The sequence below is a fragment of the Bombina bombina genome, chromosome 3, assembly GCF_027579735.1.
Source record: "Bombina bombina isolate aBomBom1 chromosome 3, aBomBom1.pri, whole genome shotgun sequence".
In the NCBI taxonomy this organism is placed as follows: Eukaryota; Metazoa; Chordata; class Amphibia; order Anura; family Bombinatoridae; genus Bombina; species Bombina bombina.
The window spans coordinates 969228572-969243668 of NC_069501.1; the positions used below are offsets into that span (position 1 = coordinate 969228572).

The window sequence follows — 15097 nt, forward strand, 5'->3', positions numbered from 1 at the left end:
GTGTAAGTGGTAAGATGTTTGTATTAAAATGTTAAAAATAAACTGTAATAATTGTCAGGAGAAGATAATGTTGTATATAAAATGGGGTATGTAATATTGTGAAATAGGTGATGCATTCACTACTGGCAGAAATAAATAGGTGTCAGCAGCACATCCGGATAGAGCTTACAATGGTTTAGTAACCAATACCAACCTTACCTTAGTCACTATATTGTAGGCATTTTTATCCAAGTAACATCAAGGGTTCAGTGATGGAAAAGGTCTGCTGTTATCCCCAGTCAGGGCATTGTAAGCTGTAATCAGACAAAAGAAGAGCCATCAAACCAAATACTGCAGATGAAGTGCAAATTAGCATAACACGTAACTAAGTAATACTAATTGTATCCAGTAAAAAGCATTAGCAGGAAGTTATCTTTGTAAAGGTCAAGACATTGCTCATCCTGCTGAACCCCATTGTCCTGAGATAAGGAGAGCAAGTGATCTGGTGACCCCTGAGCTCTGCCTCCTCAAACAAAAACCTACTGCTTGTGGCCTGAAGATGGACAAATAGATGTGATTATATAGCTGCACTATTTTTAATTGAAATAAAGCATTTATATCTACAATGACATATTTTAATAAACAATCAAATAGAATCTAGAAAGAAGCTTTGGCTTTTAGACCTTGTGTAGAGTGTTTTATTCTATCTATCTCAAGCATTTTCTTACCAGCAGTAACTAATCATTTGTTTTGGATCAATACCTTTGCAGCTAATAAGCTCTGTATTCTGAAGTCCACAGTTTATACATAAATTACACAACTAAATACTATATACAGTTCAACATAACTTACCTTATTGTAGATCCACACATTAAATTCTTACTATTCTTCTTCATGTTGCCAGTTAGCTTTTTCCATCCATCATCCTTGTTGCTGGGCAAGGAGCTAAAATCAAATCAAATAGTGTCAGTGGCCCAGTGGTGCGTCATATAATGTGTATTAGCAGCCAACATCATTTTTAATGAACAAGGATTGCTGATTGCTTGCCCTTAGCTCCAATGAAATATTTGTATTCCCTCTTGGGAGGCCAGAAATTAATTCCTTTATTATTATTTTTGGTGAATAGATATAAAATATGATGGTGTGTACTAATGCAAGATTACGCAAACGTGGAAGAAGCGTGTCATCATGCTTGCCCCACTTTAGCCCACATACAATCATAAGCACATTCAGAGTAGACAGATGTTAGGATAGGTAGTGATTAGGGAAGTTATCAATAGCATGTTTTTTATTATTATTAACTTTAAAAACTAGGGGGAAGTCTTGTGGAGTGAGGCAGAGAGTTCCAGAAGATGTGGGCCAATCTGGAGAAGTCCTGTAGATGAGAATGTGAAGAGGTAACAAGAGAGGAGCAGAGTAGGGGGACAGGAGGTGTAGTATCTGGAGACTAGGTCTGAGATATACTGTAGGTGGAGCAGTGTTATTGAGGGCCTTGAATGTCAGAGTCAGGATTTTGTGTTTTATTCTGGAGGTTAGAGAACAGTGAAGGGATTGGCAGAGAGGTGCAGCAGATAAAGAGCAACGTGAAAGGAAGATCAGCATGGCAGAGGCATTCATTATGGATTGTTAAGGAGATAGACGGTAGCTAGGGAGACCAGAGAGGATGGAGTTGCTTTAGTCAAGGAGGGAAATAATGAGAGAGTGGATTAAAATCTTAGTTGTGTCTTATGTGAGGAAGTGGCATTTTGGAAATGTTTTTAAGATGTAAATAAATGTCAGGAATTGGCCAAAGACTGGATGTGTGGAATGAAAGAAAGATCTGAGTCAAGTGTTATCCCAAGACATTAAGCATGTGGGGTTGGGTAACAGTTGGGGTTAGAGATTTTAGAAGAAGGCTGAAAATAAGGAGCTTGATTTTGGAGAGATGTATCAGAGAAAATATGATAATCTATGACTGAATGGAATAAAATCATAATTCTTCTTAAAGAAACCCAAACATTTTCTTTCATGTTTTTGACAGAGCACACCATTTTATTTTATTTTAAAAATTTACTTTTGATATCAAATTTGCTTCGTTCCCATTGTATTTTCTGTTGAAGAGATACTTAGGTAGGCATCTTGAGTACTACATGGCAGGAAATAGAGCTGCTATCTAGCGCTTTTGCAAATGGATACAATTATTGCTAAACTGCTACCATATAGTTCTCCAGACACATGAACGCTCCTGAGCTTAAAGTGACACTGTACACTAGATTTGTCTTTGCATAAAAGTTTTATAACAATGTATAGCTTAGCTTATTTTTTAATAACATTGCACTGATTTTCAGACTAACAAGGCCCCAAAGTATGAGATGTAGATGCATGCTCCTGATTGTATAATGGATCTTTTCATATGCAGGGGAGGGGGGAGTGTCTGGTCTTTCTCCCAGCCTAACCTTTTCAACAGTGCTAAACTGGGAGCTTGTAAGTAAGATTTGAAAAGGTTTTTACTTGAATTTTAGATCCATATCTGTGCATATTCTTCTTTATTGTAGTGTCTATTACATAGTTATATAAAAATTGGTGTATACTGTTCCTTTAAGTCCCTGCTTTTTAATAAAAGATACCAAGAGAACAAAGAACATTTGATAATAGAACTAAATTAGAAATGTGTTAATTCCATGCTCTATCTGAATCATGAAAAAAAAAAACATTTTGGGTTTCATGTCCCGTTAATGCTAGTAAAGAATTATTAAAAAAAAAACTTCTAACTGCAAAGTAGGGTTCTCCAAGTTAGTGATTTGTTGATCAAATTGCTTAGGGACCTGGTAAATGTCATTTATTTCTGACAAAAAGTAAAATAGCTTTAGTTAAACTATCATATACTGTACTTGTATATTAAATTTAAAAATGAGACTGTTTTGTGCAAGCTTGAATGAAATAAGATGAGACATTATAGTTCGGGGTTAAAATATTTTCACGATCTATCTATATTACATTCGCGTTTGTAACTCGTCCGTCGTTGTCGCCAGTTGGGCACACATCATCAAAGGAATGTTGGCTGTGCGAGGCAGCCAAAAGAATCCACCTGGATACAGCGAAGCAGCATCCCGGTGGATTCCGAAAAAATGTCAAGGTAGTGGTGGATTCTTTCACCACCCTGTCATTTTCGAAATCCAATTGGATGCAGCATAGGCAAACCCGAAGCAATAAAAAAAAAAAAAATGCAACCGCCTGCAAGAAATAAATAAAAAACACGTAACCGCCCGCACGAAGTATAACAAAAAAAACCTAACCTCCGGTACAAAGTATTAGCAAACACCGAAACCGCAAACCCCCACATCGTAAAATAATAAAGTAATTAACCCCTAATCCGCAAATAACATAATTAAAATATTAACCCCTTAATCTCCAGCCCCCCACATCGCAATAAACCTAATTAACCTATTAACCCCTAAACTGAAAACCCCCCACATTGCAATATACCTAATTAACCTATTAACCCCTAAACCGACAAACCCCCACATCGCAATAAAGCTAATTAACCTATTAACCCCTAAACCAACAAAAAAACCACATCACAATAAACCTAATAAACCTATTAATCCCTAATTCGACAAACCCCTGCATCACAATAATCCTAATTAGCCTATAAACTCCTAAACCGCAAACCGCCCACAATGCAAATAACTAATTTAATTACTAAGCCCCCTAACCTAACACCCCCTAAATTAATCCTAACATTAAAGGGACATAAAACCCATTTTTTTCCTTTCATGATTCAGATAATAGATATAATTTTAAAAACAATTTCCAATTACTTGTGTTATCAAATTTTCATATTTTTCTTGTTATCCTTTGTTGAAAATCAGCAAAGTAAGCGTATGAGTGTGCATGTGTCTACAGCTCTATGTTTTGCAACAATGTTATACATTAGCAGGAGCACTAGATGGCAGTACTATTTCCTGTCATGTAGTGCTTCAGGCATGTGCACGCTACCTACCTAGGTATCCCTTAAACAAAGAATAACATGAGAACAAAGCAAATTTGATAACAGAAGTTAATTGGAAACTTTTTAAAAATTGTATTCTCTTTATGAATAATGAAATAATATTTTTGGGTTTAATGTCCCTTTAAATTACAAAAAAACATAATTTATTTAAGAACTTACCTGATAAATTAATTTCTTTCATAATCGCAAGAGTCCATGAGCTAGTGACGTATGGGATATATATTCCTACCAGGAGGGGGCAAAGTTTCCCAAACCTCAAAATGCCTATAAATACACCTCCCACCACACACATACAAGCATACAAAAAAGAGGAACTGGAAAATATATTGTGCTTTTATACAAAAAAATATAACCACCAAAAACAGGGTGGGCCTCATGGACTCTTGCAATTATGAAATAAATTAATTTATCAGGTAAGTTCTTACATAAATTATGTTTTCTTTCATGTAAATGGCAAGAGTCTATGAGCTAATGACGTATGGGATAAAATACCCAAGATGTGGAAGTCCACAGAAGAGTCACTAGAAAGGGAGGGATAAAATAAAAACAGCTATTTCCGCTGAGAAATTAAATCCACAAAATAAGTTCTTATAAACAGAAGAATCAAACTGAGAAAGCTGTCTGAAGAACTTTTCTACCAAAGACTGCTTCAGAAGAAGCAAATACATCAAAATGGTTAAATTTAGTAAATGTATGCAAAGAAGACCAATTTGCTGTTTTGCAAATCTGATCAACTGAAGCTTTATTCTTAAAAGCCCACGAAGGGGCAACTGATCTAGTAGAATGAGCTGTAATCCTCTGAGGCGGAGATTGACCCGCCTCTAAATAAGCCTTGTGAATCAAAAGCTTTAACCAAGATGCCAAAGAAATGGCAGAGGCTTTCTGACTTTCCTAGAACCAGAAAAGACAACAAATAGACTAGAAGTCTTCCTGAAATCCTAAGTAGCCTCCACATAGTATTTCAAAGCTTTTACCACATCCAAAGAATGTAATGGTTTCCTGAAGAGAATTCTTAGGATTTGGACACAAAGAAGGAACAACAATTTCCCTACTATGTTGTTAGAATTCACAACCTTAGGAAGAAATTTTAGCGAAGTCCGCAAAACAGCTTTATCCTGATGAAAAATCAGAAAAGGAGACTCAAAAGAGAGCTTCTAGCAGAAGAGATAGCCAAAAGAAACTACACTTTCTAAGAAAGTAGTTTAATAGCCAAAGAATGCATAGGCTCAAAAGGAGGAGCCTGCAAAGCCTTCAAAACCAAATTAAGACTCCATGGAGGAGAAATAGACTTAATAACAGGCTTGATACAGACTAAAGCCTGAACAAAACAGTAAATATCAGGAAGTTTAGCAATCTTTCTATGAAATAAAATAAAAAGAGCAGAGATGTGTCCCTTCAAAGTACTTGCAGACAAACCTTTAACCAAACCATCCTGAAGAAACTGTAAAGTTCTAGGAATTCTAAAAGAATGCCAAGAGAATTTATGAGAACACCATGAAATATATTTTTTCCAAATCCGATAATAAATCTTCCTAGAAACAGACTTACGAACCTGCAACATAGTAATAATGACTGAGTCAGAGAAACCTTTATGACTAAGCACTAAACGTTCAATTTCCATACCTTTAAATTTAGCGATTTGAGATACTGATGGAAAAACGGCCCTTGAGACAGAAGGTTCCTTAAAGGAAGTGACCAAGGTTGGCAATTGGACATCCAGACAAGATCCGCATACCAAAACCTGTGGTGCTATCAAAAATTATGATCTTGGAGCTCACCTTTGGAAGAAGAACTAGAGGTTGAAAAATATAGGCAAGTTGGTAAGACCAAGGAACTGCTATCGTATCCACCATCTCCGCCTGAGGATCCCTGGACCTGGAAAGGTATCTGGGAAGTTTCCTGTTTAGATGGGAAGCCATCAGATCTATTTCTGGCAGACCCCACATCTGTACAATCTGAAAAAAACACATCTGGATGGAGAGACCACTTCCCCGGTTGCAAAGTATGACGGCTGAGATTATCCGCTTCCCAATTGTCTACACCTGGGATATGAGTCGCAGAAATTAGACAAGAAACTCTTTGGTAAATTGATCCTCCAACCATGACTTTGAAGAAACAACACTAGTTGATTTGTGTGAGATTCTGCTAAATGAAAAGATTGAGCTAGTACCAAGATATCGTCCAAATAAGGAAACACTGCAATACCCTGCTCTCTGATTACAGATAGAAGGGCACCGAGAATCCAAAAAGTAAAAAACCAGCAGCACGGCAGTATTATTGAAAACAGGAACCTTTATTCCATTATACAGCAAACATGCAAATGGTGGACAAAAAAACGAGAACCTTTGAAAAGATTCTTGGAGCTGTCGCTAGGCCAAATGGAAGAGCGACAAATTGGTAATGCTTGTCTAGAAAAGAGAATCTCAGAAACCGATAGTGATCTGGATGAATCAGAATGTGAAGATAAGCATCCTGTAAGTCTATTGCGGACATGTAATAGTCACCATCTTGAAAGTTGGGACCCTTACAAAACGATTTAAAAACTTTTCTTTCTTTGTATTTGTTGGAACATGAGAGAGAAAGAATCTCCTCACAGGAGGTCTTATTCTGAAACCTATTCGATACCCTTGAGAAACAATGCTCTGAATCCACTGATTCTGAACAGAATCTGCCCAAATGCTTTGAAATAATTTCAATCTGCCCCCCACCAGTTGAACCTTCATGCAGTCTTGAGGGCTGGCTTTGGTTTTTTATAAGGCTTGGATTTATTCAAACTTGAAGGTGGCTTCCAAATGGAACCAGAGTCCTTAGGGGAAGGAGTGGTTTTCTGTTCTCTATTCTGAAGAAAGGAACAAATCCGATTAGAAGCTTTAAATTTACCCTTAGACTTCTTATCTTGGGACAAAAAACTCCCTTCCCCCCCAGTGATAGTGGAAATAATAGAATCCAACTGAGAACCAAATAAACTATTACCCTGGAAAGAGAGAGATAGTAATCTAGATTTAGATACCATATCAGCATTCCATGATTTAAGCCATAAATCTCTTCTAGCTAGAATAGCTAAAGACATAGATTTAACATCACTCTTGATGATATCAAAAATAACATCACAGATAAAATGATTAGCATGTTGAAGCAAACGAACAATGATAGAAAAATCATAATCTGTTTCCTGATTTGCTAGACTATCCAAACAAAAAGTTGATGCAGCCGCAACATCAGCCATAGAAATGGCAGGCCTGAGAATATAGCCAGAATATAAATAAGCTTTCCTTAGATAGGATTCAATCTTCCTATCTAAAGGATCCTTAAAAGAAGTACTATCTTCCATAGGAATAGTAGTACGCTTGGCAAGCGTAGAAATAGCCCCATCAACCTTAAGGACTTTTTCCCAAAATTCCAAATTAGCCGCTGGTAAAGGATATAACTTCTTAAACCTAGAAGAAGGATTAAAAGAAGCACCAGGCTTAGACCATTCTTTAGCAGTCACATCAGAAACGGCATCTGGAACATGAAAAACCTCAGGAGTAATCACAGGAGGTTTAAAAACAAAATTTAAACGATTACTGGATTTGTTATCAAGAGGATCCGACTCCTCAATACCCAAAGTAACTAATACTTCTTTCAACAAAGACCGAATATATTCAATCTTAAAAATATAAGAAGATTTATCAACTTCAATGTCTGTAGTAGGATCTTCTGAACCAGAGAGATCCTCTTCAGAGAAGGATATATCAGTATGTTGTCGGTCATCACAAATTTCATCAGCTTTACGAGAAATTTTAAAAGACCTTTTATGTTTATTAGAAAGTTGAATAGCAGACATAGCCTTCTGTATTGCATCAGCAATATCATTTTTCATATCAACAGGGATATCATGTACATTAGATGTTGAGGGAACAACAGACGCTGTACTAGTACTAACAGAAACATTATCGGCATGCAAAAGCTTATCATGACAACTGTTACATAGTATAGCTGGAGATATAATTTCATCTAGTTTACAACAGATACACTTAGCTTTGGTAGAACTGTGTTCAGGCAGCATGGTTCCTACAGTAGCTTCTGAGGCAGGATCAGACTGTGACATCTTGCAAAATGTAAAAGAAAAAAATAACATTTAAACAAAATATCCAATTTCCTCATATAGCAGTTTCAGGAATGGGAAAAAATGCATATGCTAAATAAGCAGAAAAGCAAACAGCATAGGTCTCTAGAATATAAAGAGAGCAGGGAGCATAAAGGAAGTGGGGTAATATAATCAAAAAAATAAATGGTGGCAAGTATGAAGCATGACGCAAAGTGAAAAAAAATTTGGCGCCAATCAACATCCGGAAATGACGCGACTCGCGTCATAACAAGCGCGACTTTGCGGCAAACAACCTAATGTCAATAAAGACGCAGGAAATGATGAAATTGAGACACTATAGACGCAAATTTGCGCCAAAAAAAATTTGCACCAAAAACGAAGTAATAAATAATAGCATTTTGCGCCCCCGCGAGCCTAGAATTGCCCTGCGAAATTTAAGGAAAAACAAGTCAAATTGGAAAAAAACATGAAACCCCAGGTAAGAAAATAACTTCCTAAAACATGATTCTCATTCTGAAACTGTTAGACTGCAGAGGGAAATATACATAGACCTGACAAATTGGCAAATATAAGTAAATACATATATTTAAAACTTTATATTAATACATAAAGCGCCAAACATAGCTGAGAGTGTCTTAAAAAATTATACATACTTACCGAAGACACCCATCCACATATTGCAGGCAGCCAAACCAGTACTGAAAACTATCAGCAGAGGTAATAGAATAAGAGTATATCGTCGATCGATGAATCTCTACGACCGATAACAGAGAACCCTTGAAAAGATTTCCCGTAAGTGAAACCATAAAAATCAACAGGCAATACTGTTCATATCCCTCTGACAAACACTGTACTCTGAGAGGAATTGGGCTTTAGAATGCATAGAAGCGCTTATCTTAGAAGAATCATAAAAATCAAGCACAAACATACTTCACCACATCCATAGGAGGCAAAGTTTGTAAAAGTAAAGTATGTGTGTGGTGGGAGGTGTATTTATAGGCATTTTGAGGTTTGGGAAAAACTGCCCCCTCCTGGTAGGAATGTATATCCCATACCTCACTAGCTCATGGACTCTTGCCATTTACATTAAAGAAATACAAAACTCTAAAATTACAGAAAAAAATAAACAAAATTATCAAAAATAAAAAAAATAAACCTAATCCCTATGAAAATAAAAAAGCCCCCCCAAAATAAAAACACCCCCTAAACTAAACTACCAATAGCCCTTGAAAGGGCCTTTTGTAGGGCATTGCCCTAAGTTAAACAGCTCTTTTACATTTAAAAATTACTAAATCCCTCCTAACAGTAAAAAAAAACACTCACTAAACCTCCCAAAATAAATAAACTAACACTAAAAAAACATAAACTACCCATTGCCCCTAAAGGAGCATTTGTATGGGCATTGCCCTTAAAAGGGCATTCAGCTCTTTTACTGCCCTTAAAAGGGCAATCAACTCTTTTCCAGCCCATTAATTCCCTGAGCTGATTGCCCTTTTAAGGGTAGTAAAAGAGCTGAATGCCCATACAAATGCCCCTTTAGAGGTAATGGGTAGTTTAGGTTTTTTTTAGTGTTTTTTTATTTTTATTTTGGGGGGTTCGGTGGGTGGGGGGTTTTACTGTTAGGGGATAATTGGTAATTTGTTTAGGTAAAAGAGCTGTTTAACTTAGGGCTATTGGTAGTTTAGTATTAGATTAGGGGGTGTTTTTATTTTTTGGGGGGATTTTTTATAGGGGTATTAGTTTAGGTTTAATTTTTTTATTTTGGATAGCTTTGTTTATTTTTTCTGTAATTTTACATTTTTTATTTTGTGTAATTTTAGCTTTGGGGGTTGTAGTTTTTTTTTATTAATAGACTGCCCTCTAGGCTGCTTATTGCCTAGTTTATATATAATTTCATTAGTTTTATATTCTTAAAGATAGTATATCAGTTCGCAGCTATACGCGAATACATAAACCACAATCTTGTGCCTATTTGTTCCTGTTCAGTCATCACTATAGGGGACGTGATGATTTTGTATAAATAGCTGATTATCTGGTTAGAAAAGCCCTTGGTTGACTGGTAAACTGTAAAGCCAAACATTAGTCAATGCCAGATTATTTTTTATTCAAAGGTCAGTATATATTTTCTATTTTCTTGTTTTTATTTCAATTTAGACTCAAGTTTTATGAGAAATTTAGTTAATATTGATATTTTCTGCAGAACAACAAACTGACCCGTCACTATTCCATATCATATCAATTGAGTTTTGTTTTGTTGCAATGATACATCTGCAGCCCAGAGTCCCAGGACCCAAAGCAGCAGCACAATATAATGTACTTTTTGATAATCAGGATGTTAAAGAGACACAAAACCCAAATCTTTTCTTTCATGATTCAGATAGAGCATGGCAATTTAAAGGGACACTGAACCCAAATTTTTTCTTTTGTGATTCAGATAGAGTATGCAATTTTAAGCAACTTTCTAATTTACTCCTATTATCAAATTGTCTTCATTCTTTTTGTATCTTTATTTGAAAAGCAAGAATGTAAGTTTCGATGCCGGCCCATTTATGGTGAACAACCTGGGTTCTTCTTACCGATTGGTGGATTAATTAATATAAATAAGCAACAACAAGTGCGGTCCAGGGTCCTGAACCAAAATTTGTCAGGCTTCTTAGGGGTTAGATCAATTCAAAAAAAGGCGAACAGAAGAAAATCCCAAAACAAAGCTGCTTTGTATATAATCTTCAATCCTTTATTGTAACATCTTAAAAACAGCAATCTTCAATAAAACAAGCTAGTATGTTCAGACCACATCATCTTACGCGTTTCAGCTATTACAGCCATACTCATAGACATAATCTGTGTCTGACTGAAACAGTTCTTATATATCTTTAGTAATTAAAACACCTGAACATGCTTAGGCCTAGATTTAGAGTTCGGCGGTAGCCGTCAAAACCAGCGTTAGAGGCTCCTAACGCTGGTTTTGGCCGCCCGCTGGTATTTGGAGTCAGTGATTAAAGGGTCTAACGCTCACTTTTCAGCCGCGACTTTTCCATACCGCAGATCCCCCTACGCCATTTGCGTAGCCTATCTTTTCAATGGGATCTTCCTAACGCCGGTATTTAGAGTCGTTTCTGAAGTGAGCGTTAGAGCTCTAACGACAAGATTCCAGCCGCCTGAAAATAGCAGGAGTTAAGAGCTTTCTGGCTAACGCCGGTTTATAAAGCTCTTAACTACTGTACCCTAAAGTACACTAACACCCATAAACTACCTATGTACCCCTAAACCGAGGTCCCCCCACATCGCCGCCACTCGATTAAAATTTTTAACCCCTAATCTGCCGACCGCCACCTACGTTATACTTATGTACCCCTAATCTGCTGCCCCTAACACCGCCGACCCCTGTATTATATCTATTAACCCCTAACTTGCCCCCCACAACGTCGCCGCAAGCTACTTAAAATAATTAACCCCTAATCTTCCGACCGCAAATCGCCGCCACCTACGTTATCCCTATGTACCCCTAATCTGCTACCCCTAACATCGCCGACCCCTATGTTATATTTATTAACCCCTAATCTGCCCCCCTCAACGTCGCCGACACCTACCTACACTTATTAACCCCTAATCTGCCGACCGGAGCTCACCGCTATTCTAATAAATGTATTAACCCCTAAAGCTAAGTCTAACCCTAACACTAACACCCCCCTAAGTTAAATATAATTTTTATCTAACGAAATAAATTAACTCTTATTAAATAAATAATTCCTATTTAAAGCTAAATACTTACCTGTAAAATAAACCCTAATATAGCTACAATATAAATTATAATTATATTATAGCTATTTTAGGATTAATATTTATTTTACAGGCAACTTTGTAATTATTTTAACCAGGTACAATAGCTATTAAATAGTTAAGAACTATTTAATAGTTACCTAGTTAAAATAATAACAAATTTACCTGTAAAATAAATCCTAACCTAAGATATAATTAAACCTAACACTACCCTATCAATAAAATAATTAAATAAACTACCTACAATTACCTACAATTAACCTAACACTACACTATCAATAAATTAATTAAACACAATTGCTACAAATAAATACAATTAAATAAACTATCTAAAGTACAAAAAATAAAAAAGAACTAAGTTACAGAAAATAATAAAATATTTACAAACATAAGAAAAATATTACAACAATTTTAAACTAATTACACCTACTCTAAGCCCCCTAATAAAATAACAAAGCCCCCCAAAATAAAAAATTCCCTACCCTATTCTAAAATACAAATATTACAAGCTCTTTTACCTTACCAGCCCTGAACAGGGCCCTTTGCGGGGCATGCCCCAAGAATTTCAGCTCTTTTGCCTGTAAAAAAAAACATACAATACCCCCCCCCAACATTACAACCCACCACCCACATACCCCTAATCTAACCCAAACCCCCCTTAAATAAACCTAACACTAATCCCCTGAAGATCTTCCTACCTTGTCTTCACCATACCAGGTTCACCGATCCGTCCTGGCTCCAAGATCTTCATCCAACCCAAGCGGGGGTTGGCGATCCATAATCCGGTGCTCCAAAGTCTTCCTCCTATCCGGCAAGAAGAGGACATCCGGACCGGCAAACATCTTCTCCAAGCGGCATCTTCTATCTTCTTCCATCCGATGACGACCGGCTCCATCTTGAAGACCTCCAGCGCGGATCCATCCTCTTCTTCCGACGACTAGACGACGAATGACGGTTCCTTTAAGGGACGTCATCCAAGATGGCGTCCCTCGAATTCCGATTGGCTGATAGGATTCTATCAGCCAATCGGAATTAAGGTCGGAATTTTCTGATTGGCTGATGGAATCAGCCAATCAGAATATAGTTCAATCCGATTGGCTGATCCAATCAGCCAATCAGATTGAGCTCGCATTCTATTGGCTGTTCCGATCAGCCAATAGAATGCGAGCTCAATCTGATTGGCTGATTGGATCAGCCAATCGGATTGAACTATATTCTGATTGGCTGATTCCATCAGCCAATCAGAAAATTCCGACCTTAATTCCGATTGGCTGATAGAATCCTATCAGCCAATCGGAATTCGAGGGACGCCATCTTGGATGACGTCCCTTAAAGGAACCGTCATTCGTCGTCTAGTCGTCGGAAGAAGAGGATGGATCCGCGCTGGAGGTCTTCAAGATGGAGCCGGTCGTCATCGGATGGAAGAAGATAGAAGATGCCGCTTGGAGAAGATGTTTGCCGGTCCGGATGTCCTCTTCTTGCCGGATAGGAGGAAGACTTTGGAGCACCGGATTATGGATCGCCAACCCCCGCTTGGGTTGGATGAAGATCTTGGAGCCAGGACGGATCGGTGAACCTGGTATGGTGAAGACAAGGTAGGAAGATCTTCAGGGGATTAGTGTTAGGTTTATTTAAGGGGGGTTTGGGTTAGATTAGGGGTATGTGGGTGGTGGGTTGTAATGTTGGGGGGGGGTATTGTATGTTTTTTTTTACAGGCAAAAGAGCTGAAATTCTTGGGGCATGCCCCGCAAAGGGCCCTGTTCAGGGCTGGTAAGGTAAAAGAGCTTGTAATATTTGTATTTTAGAATAGGGTAGGGAATTTTTTATTTTGGGGGGCTTTGTTATTTTATTAGGGGGCTTAGAGTAGGTGTAATTAGTTTAAAATTGTTGTAATATTTTTCTTAAGTTTGTAAATATTTTATTATTTTCTGTAACTTAGTTCTTTTTTATTTTTTGTACTTTAGATAGTTTATTTAATTGTATTTATTTGTAGCAATTGTGTTTAATTAATTTATTGATAGTGTAGTGTTAGGTTAATTGTAGGTAATTGTAGGTAGTTTATTTAATTATTTTATTGATAGGGTAGTGTTAGGTTTAATTATAACTTAGGTTAGGATTTATTTTACAGGTAAATTTGTTATTATTTTAACTAGGTAACTATTAAATAGTTCTTAACTATTTAATAGCTATTGTACCTGGTTAAAATAATTACAAAGTTGCCTGTAAAATAAATATTAATCCTAAAATAGCTATAATATAATTATAATTTATATTGTAGCTATATTAGGATTTATTTTACAGGTAAGTATTTAGCTTTAAATAGGAATCATTTATTTAATAAGAGTTAATTTATTTCGTTAGATAAAAATTATATTTAACTTAGGGGGGTGTTAGTGTTAGGGTTAGACTTAGCTTTAGGGGTTAATACATTTATTAGAATAGCGGTGAGCTCCGGTCGGCAGATTAGGGGTTAATAATTGAAGGTAGGTGTCGGCGATGTTAGGGAGGGCAGATTAGGGGTTAATACTATTTATGATAGGGTTAGTGAGGCGGATTAGGGGTTAATAACTTTATTATAGTAGCGCTCAGGTCCGCTCGGCAGATTAGGGGTTAATAAGTGTAGGCAGGTGTCGGCGACGTTGTGGGGGGCAGATTAGGGGTTAATAAATATAACATAGGGGTCGGCGATGTTAGGGCAGCAGATTAGGGGTACATAGGGATAACGTAGGTGGCGGCGGTTTACGGAGCGGCAGATTAGGGGTTAAAAGTGTAATGCAGGGGTCAGCGATAGCGGGGGCGGCAGATTAGGGGTTAATAAGTGTAAGGTTAGGGGTGTTTAGACTCGGGGTACATGTTAGAGTATTAGGTGCAGACGTAGGAAGTGTTTCCCCATAGGAAACAATGGGGCTGCGTTAAGAGCTGAACGCTGCTTTTTTGCAGGTGTTAGGTTTTTTTTCAGCTCAAACTGCCCCATTGTTTCCTATGGGAGAATCGTGCACGAGCACGTTTTTGATGCCGGCCGCGTCCGTAAGCAACTCTGGTATCGAGAGTTGCATTTGCGGTAAATATGCTCTACGCTCCTTTTTTGGAGCCTAACGCAGCATTTGTTTGAACTCTCGATACCAGAGTTAAATTTATGGTGCGGCCAGAAAAAAACCCGCGGAGCGTTAACAGCCCTTTTACCGCCGAACTCCAAATCTAGGCCTTAGTGTTTTAACTCTATATTTCTATTCCATACATTTCCATAAACATTTGGA

At 37.2% G+C, this 15097-nt stretch overlaps 1 protein-coding gene across 4 annotated transcripts in view; it reads left to right on the plus strand.

Annotated features, from left to right (window-relative positions):
• Positions 1-15097, plus strand: part of PRPF40B (pre-mRNA processing factor 40 homolog B) — a 296834-nt gene that overhangs the window by 276773 nt on the left and 4964 nt on the right. The window lies entirely within an intron of this gene.